Source organism: Cavia porcellus, unplaced genomic scaffold (assembly GCF_034190915.1).
Source record: "Cavia porcellus strain 051 isolate PalLab524CR breed Dunkin Hartley unplaced genomic scaffold, mCavPor4.1 scaffold_6, whole genome shotgun sequence".
NCBI lineage: Eukaryota > Metazoa > Chordata > Mammalia > Rodentia > Caviidae > Cavia > Cavia porcellus.
The window spans coordinates 77424701-77437180 of NW_026947489.1; positions in this window are offsets into that span (position 1 = coordinate 77424701).

Below are 12480 nucleotides of genomic sequence, written 5' to 3' on the forward strand. Positions count from 1 at the left end.
AATCCTGTTTACTCTTTGGTTTCCCCTGACATGCGAGAGACACTTACTTTCTTGGCCAAGTCCCTCCTGTGAGTCTAAAGGAGGGATCTGAACCCTGAGCTCCACCTCATGCTCCAATTACCTATGCCCAGTAGGGAGCAGGGAGAAGAGAAAGAAGCAAGACCATCCCTTGGATGCCCCCTGCTGCATCGTTGAGGCAGGTCATTTGATCTGCCTCATCTGTGAAATGGGCTAACTCTGACCTCTGCGGGAAGGCATTGTGGAGAGGCCCCATCTAGCACTGAACATAACAGGTGTGAGAGAGGTTCTCAGCAAGGCTGGCTTTTTCTTCTAACCCTTCTCTGGGGAGACGAGGCACCGGGGAGAAGTAACATGTTTCATGTTCAGTTTTGAGCTGGGCTGTCACTGTATGATATGTAGTGCCAAGACTGCACAGCTGTTACCTCACTGGTTCCCTGTGCTACCCTGTGATGTAGCAAAACACATTATTCCCATTTTGCAGGTGAGGAAGTAGAGGCGCAGGCACAGGGATCTGCTGGGATGACTACTGTCTGGCAGCAGCACAGCTGAGGTTAGAATCCGAGGTTCTCTGACTCGTTTGCTGTTTTGCTCTTTCTTCCCCCACCCCTTCCCCATACACACAGAGCTCAAGGGGCTCAGTGCAGATCTGGGCACACAGGTGAAATCTTCCTGGGGCTGCTAGGAGCAGGGCAGCCTCAGGGAGAGGGGAGGGGCTGAAGGCTTGAGGGACCACAGTGGGAATAACCCGGCCTGGGGCTCCCCTGAGGTCTTGGTGGAGCAGAGCTCAGCTTTCCAAAGGACAAAGGCCAACGGAAGAACCTAGACTCAATGGGGCCTCATTCTAGCAAGATTTAAGGTGATGTGCTGGGGGTGTAGCTCAGCAGCATAAGCACCTGCCTGGCAAGTGCGAGGTTCTGAGTTTGATCCCCAGTATCAAAAAAACAAACAAAAAAAAATTAAGGGGATTGGTCTGCACACAGAGACGTGATTACTTCTTCCATACCATAGGTACCTGCATCATAAAATGATTATGTAATGATATGGATATTAAAGTACTCATGCAGACACTGAACTGTCATTTCATAATTCCATGACTGAGGAGCAAGAGGATGTGGTCACCACCTTACACAGGGGGAAACAGAGGTGGCCAAGTGACTGGCAAGCTGGGGACAGCCGGGGATATATTAACCCCCAATGCTGCACCCTTTTAATATCAAGGTCTTGTCCCTGTGTGGATTCAGAGTGGGGATGGCAGAGGGGCCCAACCTCCCCCTCCTATGGACCCCTCCCTCTTTTGATCTTCTGTGGGTCTGCTTTCTTTCTTTTTCTTTGACAGGGTTTCAGTATGCAGTTCAAGCTGGCCTTGAACTCACTACGTAGCCCAGGCTGGCCTTGAATTTGTAGCAATCTTCCTGCCTCAGCCTCCTGAGTGCTGGGACTCTAGACATGTACCACCAAGTCCAGAATGGGTCTGACTTTTTGGAGGAGCAGCTCACAGCTCTGCTGGAACTGGCTGGGGAAGGGCCTGGAAGAAGAGGGACTAGAAAGCCAAGTCTCTGAAGCCAGGGACCCTAATGATGCCTCCTGGAGAAATGCATGTCATTTTCTGCAGAGCTAGGACTCATTCTGAGTCTGATTTTGTAGACCCCTGAGCTGGGCTGAGATGGCTGGGTTGCCAAGGAGGGAGGGGGGTAGTGCTGCACGGCTGTGCAGTTTCTAGAAAGAGCATGGGTCGGGGTGTGAGACAGAGAACTTGGATGTAAAAGCCAGTGTTTGCTTCCTGCAAATCACATCTGACTTAATAGGGTTTGCTTGACTCAGGGCCTTAGTCTGTCCTGTGAGCAGAGGCACTTACAGCTGTGGAAAAAAGGTGAGGATGAGTATAAAATGCTCAGCACTGGGATCTGGGGATTTAGCTCAGCGGCATAAGCACCTGCCTGGCATTAAGATTGTGAGTTCGATCCCTGGTGCAAAAACAAACAAACAAAAATACCCAGCACCCTGCCTGGCAGGTAACTAGCACTCAGTGAATTTGTAGTTCTCTTGTTTCTCTCTTCTCAGTGCAAACCTCACAGTACGACCAGTGCCTGCCTCAGTTTCTCTATTGGTGGAGTGCAGTAGGCTGCTCTCCTTGCGCACTGCAGGGGTGAGGCGAGGATGCTGAGAACAGCACGCTGAGAAGCGGATGGACCTGCCAGAGCTGGGCGCAGGCAGCGCTGGCTGGGGTTTCGAAGCAGCGGGGCGTGGCTGAGTCCCATCAATCACGCTGGGCCGGCTGGCTCGCTGCTGGGCAGGCCCTTAGCACAGTTAAGTGGGCAGCGTCTGCCCTTGTTCCTACCACTCAGGAGCCCTGGGCTCCTGCAGGTCTCCCACCTGCTTCTCCAAACAAACCTGTGACCTCTTTAAGGCCAGCGTCCACGCGGAGGAAGCAGGCTCCTCGAAGGATGGTCCTGACTGTGTCACCTGGATATCTAATACCGATTCAGAGTCCAGGTCCACACTTCACGCCCACAGACTCTGGAAGTGCAGGCTCCATCTGCGTCTTTAAGGATTATTTTTACGCACAGCGAAGGCTGAGAACTGCTGGGTTCAGGAGGACAACGGCTCCACACAGTGATTCTTGACCTGCTGGGCTGCTCAGGCACTGTTCACACCTCGGTCCTGGGGAAGCAGAGCCTGGCAGCGGTGGGTGGGAGTCGGAATTTCTAGTTTGGCGAAGCCACGCTGGCCCCTGCTTGAGTACCTTAACTTCTTTGTTGGGTGATGTGCCTGTTTGTGAGTGTGACCTCTTAGCAGCACTTGGCGGGGATGTCCTTGGTGGAGTTCTCAGGCTGGGTCCGCCTACTTGTGGAGGAAGGGCCCTGCTTGGTCCCAGCCTAACAAACATCCATTTCTGGTGATCAGGAAGCTCTTGTCTCGCTGATGCTGTTAAAGCGTTCTGTGTAGTAACAGCAATTTTTAACCCCCAGGAGAAGCCCATGGAGGATTTCGCACGGTGCTGCTTGGTGGAGAGCAGCCTTCCAGGGGTTCTCATCCCTTACATTTATTCATGAAGCCACCTAGCAGCAAATATTTGCCGAGCGTCTCCTCTGTAGCAGTCCCCATGCCACGGTCTGCAGGGGGGCTGGTGATGGAAGCCTCATTTTCCTTTAGAGTCTGGATGATGGAGGGCAGATCAGGATGGGACATCAGGGCCATCCACTTTGGGGGACCCCTGCTTCTTGTGCACACACCGAGGCTTGGCAGGAGGCACCAGAGGTGCCGATGGATGCAAACAGGTCAGCGTGTTTGCAATCTGGCCTGTGGTTCTGCAAGGAAAACTTGATGTGCTAAGTGATATTAAAAATTCAGCTATTTCTGATAATTTATTATGCACATTTTCATAAACACATTACACTCGTCACAGTACATTTACGAGTGCTAGGCCTAGCAAGTAGGGACACGTTAGCACTTACCTAATGATGTTTTGCAGATGTCAAATGCTTGGGAGCCACAGCGATGGACTGAGTGACCCTCGGGAGGGGGTTTGTAGTCCCTTCCTTCCCTCCTAGGATGCCTGCAGATCACACATCTGGGAGCCCTTATTCATCCACTCTAGCTTTCTAGGTGAGGAATCTGGGGCCCAGAGAGATGGAGACCTCAGTCTGAGGTCTCATGAAGCAGACCTTGGCCTCATAACTATCTGCATATCTCTTGCTATCTGGCTGCACATGTCCTGGATGGAAGAATTAGTCCCTTTACACTGGCCAGGGTCAAGGCTGCCAGGAGGAAAGTGTCCATAGTGAGGGGCTCACTGTCCAGGAGCGATTTCGGTGGGGCCAGATGCCACAGAAGGATGATGTGGAGTCTTTCTGGGAGGCTCCAGAAATAACCTCTGGGAGGAGGAGGCTGTGGCTTGAGATTCAAGGCAAGGCGTGGAGGCTGCCAGAGCCCAGGACCTTGGCCAGAGAGGACTTCAGGGCTTGGACAAATATCTCAATGTTGTACATGGACTAGAATGGCAGGATTTGGGGCTGGGGGTGTAGCTCAGTGGTGGAGTGATTGTCTAGTAAGTGCAAGGTCCAGGGTTTGATCCCCAGCTCTTCAGGGTGGGAAGAATAGCAGGATATCAAACAACAGTTCTGAAACTCAAGGCAAAAGGCTTTGAATTAATGATACCATTCAAAGGTATTAACAATGCAAGTGGCGGTTTCCAATTATAACTCGTTCCACTTCTTAAATCTGTAAAATGTTTAAGTCATACAAAAAAGGCCTTGAGTATAATATAAGGAATGTTTATACCCGTTAACTACTTTACAAATAAATCATTCCAGGGCCTGGGATGGAAGAGGATTTGAGGCCCTAGTTTCAATCTCCAGCATCAAAAAACGAAAAATGCCCACCACACCAGGTTCCTTCAGCAGCTAAACATAGATTACTATATAATTTACTAATTTCACTCTTACATGTGAAACCAGAGAATTAAAAGGAATCCAAACAAATCAGTATTGGTTCATAATATTCTTAGCAGCATTATTGGCAGTAGTCAAAATGTAATACAACTCAAGTGCCTGTCAACAGACACATGGAAAACCAAAGTGTGGATATAGCCAAACAGTGGAATATTATCTAGTCATAAAAAAAGAGATCAGGTTCTCATATGTGCTACAACATAGACAAATCCTGGAAAACTCTTTTGTGTTAAGTGAAATAAGACATAAAAGCATAATTATTATATGAGAATACTTACATAATATATCCAGAATATGTCAGTCTATAAAAATAGAAAGCTGAGCCCAAGGGGAAAGGGAATGGGGGTTATTGTTTAATGGGACAGAGTTTCTGATTGAGTTTCAGAAATAGTTTGTGGTGATAGTTATACAAGACTGTGAATCTGATTACTGCCACTGCTCTGGGCACTGAAAATGATTAAAATGGGGAGCAGAGGGTATAGCTCTGTGGTAGAGCTTAGCATTCTCAGGGTCCTCAGTTTGATCCCAAGAATCCCATAAAATACAATTAAAATGCTAAGCTTTTTTTGAGACAGGGTTTCACTCTGTAGCCCTGGCTGGCCTCGAACTTGCAGCAATCCTCCTGGCTCAGCCTCCCAACTTTCAGAGACCAGGTCGTGCAGTGTAGCCCAGGTTGGCCTCAAACCTACAATTCTTCCATCTCGGTGCCCTTTACCCAGTGCAGGGATCACATGCATACACCACTATGCTGGGTGGCAAATCTTCATATTCCCATTTTGCCATCATTAAAATAAAAGCATTCCAAGTATATTCAAAATCCCCTGATACATAAGTTCCATCTCATTGCTTTCTCCAGAAGCAAGGAGTGTTCTGAATTTGCTTGAATATTTAAAATATGCATTTGCTTTAATATTTAACACATAAATATGTACTTATAAACAATACGGAGTATTTTTTGTGTGCTTTTACCCTATATAAAAGGTATACTGCATATATCCTCATTAACTTATTTTTGGCCTTCTGTTGTTTGTGTGATTTGTTCCAACCGATGCATGTAGCTACAGTTTGCTTTCTTCTTGCCATTATTTACTTTTCCATAGTTTATTTCTCTTTTCTCCTCTTTTTAGACATGTAGGTTGATTTCTATGATGTACTGTTCCCTTCCTCCCTCTCCCTTCCTTTCTTCTTTCATTCTTTCTTTCCTTCCTTCCTGCTGGAGGTTGAAACCTGGACCTTGTACACCCTAAGCACATGCTGTGTCACTGAGCTTGTCCCTGGCCCTCTTTCTGGCCTGCATTTAGGATCGTTTTTTGGGGCTGGTGACTTAGCTCAGCGCATAAGTGCCTGCCCTGCAAGCAGGCAGTCGTGAGTTCAATCCCCGGTACCGATAAAAAGGAAAAAGACAAAAAAAAAAAAAACAAAAAACCTGAAATTCTAGGACTGTTTCTTGGACAGGTGATTACTGAGCCAAAGGGCCGTGTTTGATCAGCTGTTGCCCAAATTGCCTCCCAAACTGATCATTATAAGCTCCCTTACCACTAACTGTTTCATTTCAGCTCCTCCACGTCCTCATCAGCACTCAGAATTGTCACACTTGAATTTTTGCTAGCTTGAGAGGTGAAAAGAGGCGTCTCCTTGGATTTAACTTGTTTTCCATCTAACTAGGTATCCATTCCTTTCTGCTGCTCAGGGTGGGCATGGGCTGTCAATAGGTAGATATAAACGGCTGGATGGGAGAATTGCTACAGGAAGGGACTGGTATTACAGCATCCTTCATCTTTGCTATGAAATAACACAGCCGTCAGAAAGGCTGCAGCAGCTCTGCCTACGGTGATAGGGTGCTGTGTTGATGTTCTGATGTGCTAACAGTCTTTCTATCTCTCAGGTTTACTATTAAATAAAAAAGCAAGAGGCATAGTACAGATTTCTCTCTGGGTATAAACAAAAGGCACATATGCACATTCAGATTTCTTTTGGAGCTGGATTGAGTCCAGACTGACCCACTGAGCCACAGCCTCAGCCCATTTTCAATTTTCAGGCAGGATCTTGCTAAGTTGCTAAATTGCCCAGGTTGGTTTGAATTTGCAACTTCCTGCCTCAGCCTGTGTGATTACAGATCTGCGCTGTAAGGTCCAGCACACATTTATTTATATATATTTGCATCAAATATCCCTGACGGAATGAGTAAGAAATTGACAACAGCAGTTCATCTGGGAAGCGAACTGGGAGACAGGACAAATTTTCTGGTACACATTTCACCATATATATTATCTGTTAACAAAACCATGTCCTAGAATAGACAAATCCACAGAGGAAGCCACCTCTCAGGGCTTTGGGGCTATTGTTAGAGTCCAACGAGAGATCTAAACCCAGTAGTGATGATGCTTGTACAATGGTGTGAATGTACTCAATGCCGCTGAACTGTACAGGCAAAATGGTAACGATGGTAAGTTTCACGTTGTTTATTTCACCACAGGTTTAAAATACCAGGATGCTGGGAAGCACAGAAAGACACACCTGTAAGACTCAGGTACTCAGGAGGCTGAGACAGGAAGCTCACAAGTTCTAGACTAGTCTGGAAAACTTAGGAAACACTTGTCTCAAAATAAAACAAGGCCAGGCGTGATGGCGCACGCCTGTCAGCCCAGCACTCAGGAGGCTGAGGCAGGAGGATCGTTGTGAGTTGAGACCTGCCTATACTACAAAGTGAGCTCAAGGCCAGCCTGAACTGCATAGTGAGACCTTGTCTCAAAATAAATAAATAAGTAAAACACAAAGGGCTGAAGCTTAGCTCAGTTGTGCTTCAGTGCGGGTTCCCTCCCCAGTGCTGAAGAGAAAAGTGGCAACAGTTGAGCCCACAATGGAAAAATCTGCACCATTTGAAAAGTAATGGGTATTTCAGACATCGCTCTGGACCTGCAGCCTGAGGCAAGTTATAACCCTCGGCCCAGGGCAGGACACCTATGGAAGCTGTGATTCCCAGCGTCTTCCACCAGTGTAGAGGGCCAGTTCCAGTGGCCCTACCTTGACTGAGCACTGCCTGGCACCCCCACGGCTTTCTGGTGGTCCGATTGCCCCTTGCCGTGCTTTCCGGGGGACACCTCCTTCCAGGCAGCTGCTTGCCCTTGTCCTGCCCCTCTGGGCTTTGGGGTACCTGGGCTTCTGTACCTGCACTGCCCCAGACGCCTTCTCCCCAGCACGGTGGCCCTGGGGATGGCTCCATCTTTTTTTTTTGTAATATTTTTTTTCTTTTCTCTCACTTTTTTTTTTTTTTTTTTTTGGTACCAGGGATCGAACTCACAATCTCACACTTGCCAGGCAGGCGCTTATGCCTCTGAGCTAAATCCCTGACCAAGGGAAGGCTCCATCTTAGCCCTGCTCTCCGAAGGCCACGCTTGTTCCCTCTGTGCTTCACAGCCGCTCGGCTCCCTAACTCACACCTACAGCCCTCTCCAGGGGTGAAGGCGGGGTGGGGTGGGAGTCAGACATCAGAGAAGGCCACTTGGTCCTCTAGGGAGAGTAGTGCCCTTCACACTGCCCCGTGGCCACTGGTCCTGAAAATGCCAGGCTCACTGTAGATGCTGCCATCCCAGACCCTTGGGGGTCCAAGCCTCTGAGAATGACTTGGAAACCATTGCAGCTCAGCCCTGCAGGTGGCCCTCTGACCACAGGCCTCACCTCCTGGATCAGGAAACTTTTTCAGCTGGATCTGTGCTCTCACTCACTTTTTATTGTGTTTAAATCAACTCACACGAAAAACTCATCAAGGAGCTGGGGATGTAATTGTATGAAGCATCCAGGTTAGTTACGTCCTAACAATATGATGAGCGTGAAAAGACACAGAATTATTACAATAGAATGCGTTGCTTTAAGTAAATGAAATTAATTGCCAAGCATCGTTACTTGCAAGAGACAGAGCCAGTCTTTGAGGCTGAGGAGTCTGATTCCAGCCTGGATCAGGACCAGCCCTGCCAGCCACAGGCTGTGACAATTACCTGTTCTCTGGGCTCCTTGACAGCCAAGTTCTCCAAAGGCATTCGGAGGGAAGATGGCAGAGCCATCTCTGTGAGTGAGTCAGGGAGACGGACATCTTCTGAGGCCAGCCTGGGCAATCTTTTCCTTCCTCATGAGACAAGGGCCTGGGCTCCCACACTCCCTTCAAGTCCAGGCTTAAAACTGACTCCAACTTACTCTGAGGGCCTGAGGTCTGTACCAGGTCAGCAGCATGGCAGCCCCACATCTTCTTTCTGGTTAGCTCAGGGGACTCATGGCTACCCTCGCATGACAGTCCTCTGGGTGACAAACACTGCCTTCTGTCTCAGTTTGGACAGTGCTTTGTGTCAGGGTCTGGAACGCAAGACTCCAGACAAAAGGCCCTCCAGCTCCTCCCCGGCACCACCTATGCCCAGACACACCCGTGGCTCTGGCAGCCATGCCACACCCTCCCTGGACCTCCTGGACCACCTGGCGTGGTCCTAAGCTGCCCTGGACTCCTGCTCAGGTGTCACCCGCCCAGTGCCGCCAGCACAGGCAAGCACAGCAAGCAAGCACAGGTCTCCAGGCGGCTGGCTCTGTCTACACCAGCTCACCGGGCTTGCTCCGCTCTTCACTGCTATTGTTCAAGTGTCTGACCCCTCAGTAATGTCCAGTTAATTAAGGGCCTGGAGGTGACGTGTCCATCTTTGTGGCCCTCAAATGGTAAGTTCCAAGCCAATGGACTCAGAAACCCTTGGGAGAATAACGCTGACCCTGGAAGCCACCGGGTGCCCAGTGTCCTAAAGCTGGGGCCACACTGGACCTCCATAGCTAGTGGGCGCTCAGTTCGCAGGGCCTGACATCTTTATTCACAGGAAGCCTAGCGATGGACTCGTCTTGCCTGAGGTCACAGAGTAACTTTGTGCCTTTCCTGTCCAGGGTGAGCATGGTAGGGAGGTGACTTCTGGCTCATGCAGGCCCACAGGGTGGTTGTCTTGGGGTTTTTCCTTTGTCCCTCCTGGCCTCCAGGAGCCACGGGTGGTGATGTCCCTTGCCCCTCCCACAGAACCTTGGCAGAGAGTGCTTAGTACTCAGGAAGAGTCTGTTTCATTTATTTTGTTCCACTCTCTTTCCTTAGGCCTGCCCAGGCCCGTGGATTGAAGCCCCGGCCAACACACAGGCCTTTGCATGGGCAATCCGCTTCTGGGACAATGAGCCTCGTATCATGATGGACTGTGGTGACTCTTTCAGGCTCAGCTCGAGGCCAGCTCCTCGAGAGGCCTGAGGAACTCAGTAGAGGCAGCTGTGTGCTGTCATGTTTATGGTCTACACGCTCCTCGGGGACAGGGACCTGGCCCTGTCCTGACCTATGACTGGTGGGCACTCAGTTTGCAGGGTGTGACGGGTTGCCCTGGGGTGTGAAGGCCACTGTGAAGAATGCTGAGGTCCAGGCAGCGCAGTGAGAGGAAGGAGGCAGAGGCAGCCTGCGCCCACCTGCCTGGCCCAGCCCGGCTCCCGCCTGTGCAGGCTGCCACTCTGGCGGGTGGCCTTGGAGACAGCAGCATTTAGAGGGAGGAGGGAGGGCGAGTGGAGGGTCATCCGTCAGCGGGAGGACGTGGAGAGCCTGGAAAATGAGGGAGGCTGTCTGAGGCCCCTTCACCGCATGTCTGCTGGCACTCAGGTCGTCTGGGAGCCCAATGGGCAGGCTGCTCCCAGCGGAGACTGAGGACAGCCTGGAAGGCTTCAGGGCGGCCCTGGAGACAGACGGGGGGCCTGGCCAGTGCTCCACGCCCCCCGGCTCCCTTCCACTTCCGTGTGTTTTTCTGAAGGCAGCTGATTACCCTGCAGCCCTCATCCCGTCCTGCAACAGGGGCCGTGACTTTGTTTGAATTATTTTAAAGTTTAATATAGAAGACTATAGAGAATAATATAACAAACTAAAAAATGTACCCATCGAGATGAATATTTTCTTCTATTTTAGAGGTTTTTTTTTTTACAAAAAACTTGTGATTCATACACACACACACACACACACACACACACATCACTAAAGCCTATGAAATTACATAAAACGCAAATGTGAAGAATGACAACCAGTTATACATCACAACCACAACCAGGTCAGGAAACAGGGAGCTGCCTCTCCCCACCCCACTCTCCACATCCCTCTCATCCGATATCCGCACGCTGCTCCCTGACCCTATAATATTCTGATTGTTTATGATACCCAGGGCTGGTTTTCCTGGTCTGTAAAAAATATAAATGCAAGCCAGGTGTGGTGGTGCATGCCTATAATCCCACCACTCAGGAGGCTGAGGCAGGAGATCACTGAATTTGAGGCCAGCCTGGGTTACATAGTGAGTTCAAGGCCAGCCTGGACTACTTACTGAGAGTTTGTCTCAAAAAGTGCAGTAAGATATCTCAGATAAAAATTTCCCTTCTCTTAGCCCAAAGTCACCAGGGGACAAGCCCAATTATAAAACTTACCTGTATCACTCCAGGCTGCTTTGATAGTTTTACGTGGTACATTTGTATTAAAGAATTGTTGCTTTATATAATTTAAAACATTTTATAAATAAAAGTGATAGTGGATATATTATTCTACTGAAATTTTTTCACTTAATTCTAAATGCTTTTTTAAAAAGCATATTTATTATTTTGTTATTTTTATGTCTTTTTGAGACAGGGTGTTTTTATGCAGTTCAGACTGGTCTTGAGTTCACTTTGTAGCCTAAGCTGGTCTCAAACTTGCAATGATCCTCCTGCCTCAGCCTCCCAAGTGCTGGGATTACAAGTGTGTGCCACCATGCCTGGCTTAAAAACAGGCTTATTGAGAGACCATAAAATTTAGATACTATAGAATTCAACCATTTCAAGTACATAGTTGAATGATTTTTAGTAAATTTACAAAGCTGAGTAACCATCTGCATGCTCCAGTTTCAGAGGATTTCTATCTTTCTGTAAAATTTAAATACATTTTGTTTTCTCTTTTCTGCTTTAAATGCTTTTTGAGACATATTTTAATAACTGTCCTTTAGCAGATTCCCAGTAGATGCCAAGGGGCTGGGGATTTAGCTCAGAGGCATAAAGTATCTGCCTGGCAAGTGGGAGGTCGTGAGTCTGTTTCTCAGTAACAAAAAAAAAAAAAAAAAAAAAAAAAAAAAAAAAAGGAAAAGAAAGAAAGAGGAAAAAACCCAAGTAAGTGCCAACTCTGTTCTGAGACTGTTAAATGTGTCACCTCACTAGAAACAAGGAAAGGCCCATCATCTTAGAGACAGATGCACAGCAAGGGTGAGAAACTGTCCCAGTCACCCTACGGGAAGCTGAGCCCACCAGTTGCTGAGGCCCAGGACAGGGATTCTGCGTGTGTTCTGCTCTTGAGTGTGCCAGGTAAACCCTGTCCATTGATTTCAGGAGGACCGGAAGTGGCAGAACTGAGATCTGAGGGGCTGGGGATTTAGCTCAGCGGCATAAGCGCCTGCCTTGCAAGCAGGCAGTTGTGAGTTCGATCCCTGGTACTAATAAAAAAGGAAAAAGACAAAAAAAAAAAAAAAAAGAACTGAGATCTGGACCTCTCCGAGGACTCCTGCTCTCAGCTGGCTCCTTTCTTTCTTTCTTTCTTTCTTTCTTTCTTTTTCTTTCTTTCTTTCTTTTTTTCTTTCTGCTTGGACAGGGCCTTACAAAGTTGCCTAGCTTGGCCTCAAACTCATAATTCCTCTGCCTCAGCTTTCCAGCTGGAATTCCAGGGTCCCCTGCTGACCGGCTTTGTGACGGAGAAGGAAATAAGAGGAGGTGGATGTGTGCGAATGGAGAGGCATCAGGGTCAACTTCTGCATTCTTTTATGCTCTGCACATCTTCACAAATACACTCCCTCTCCTCACGTGTGTGTGCACAGACACGTTCACACACCCGCATATACACAAGGGCACATACATGTCTGTACACACCTGTACAGGTGCACAGCCAATCAGGTGCAACACTCAAACGGGTACACATATGCACACGTGTCTGTGCAAACACTCAACTAACCAG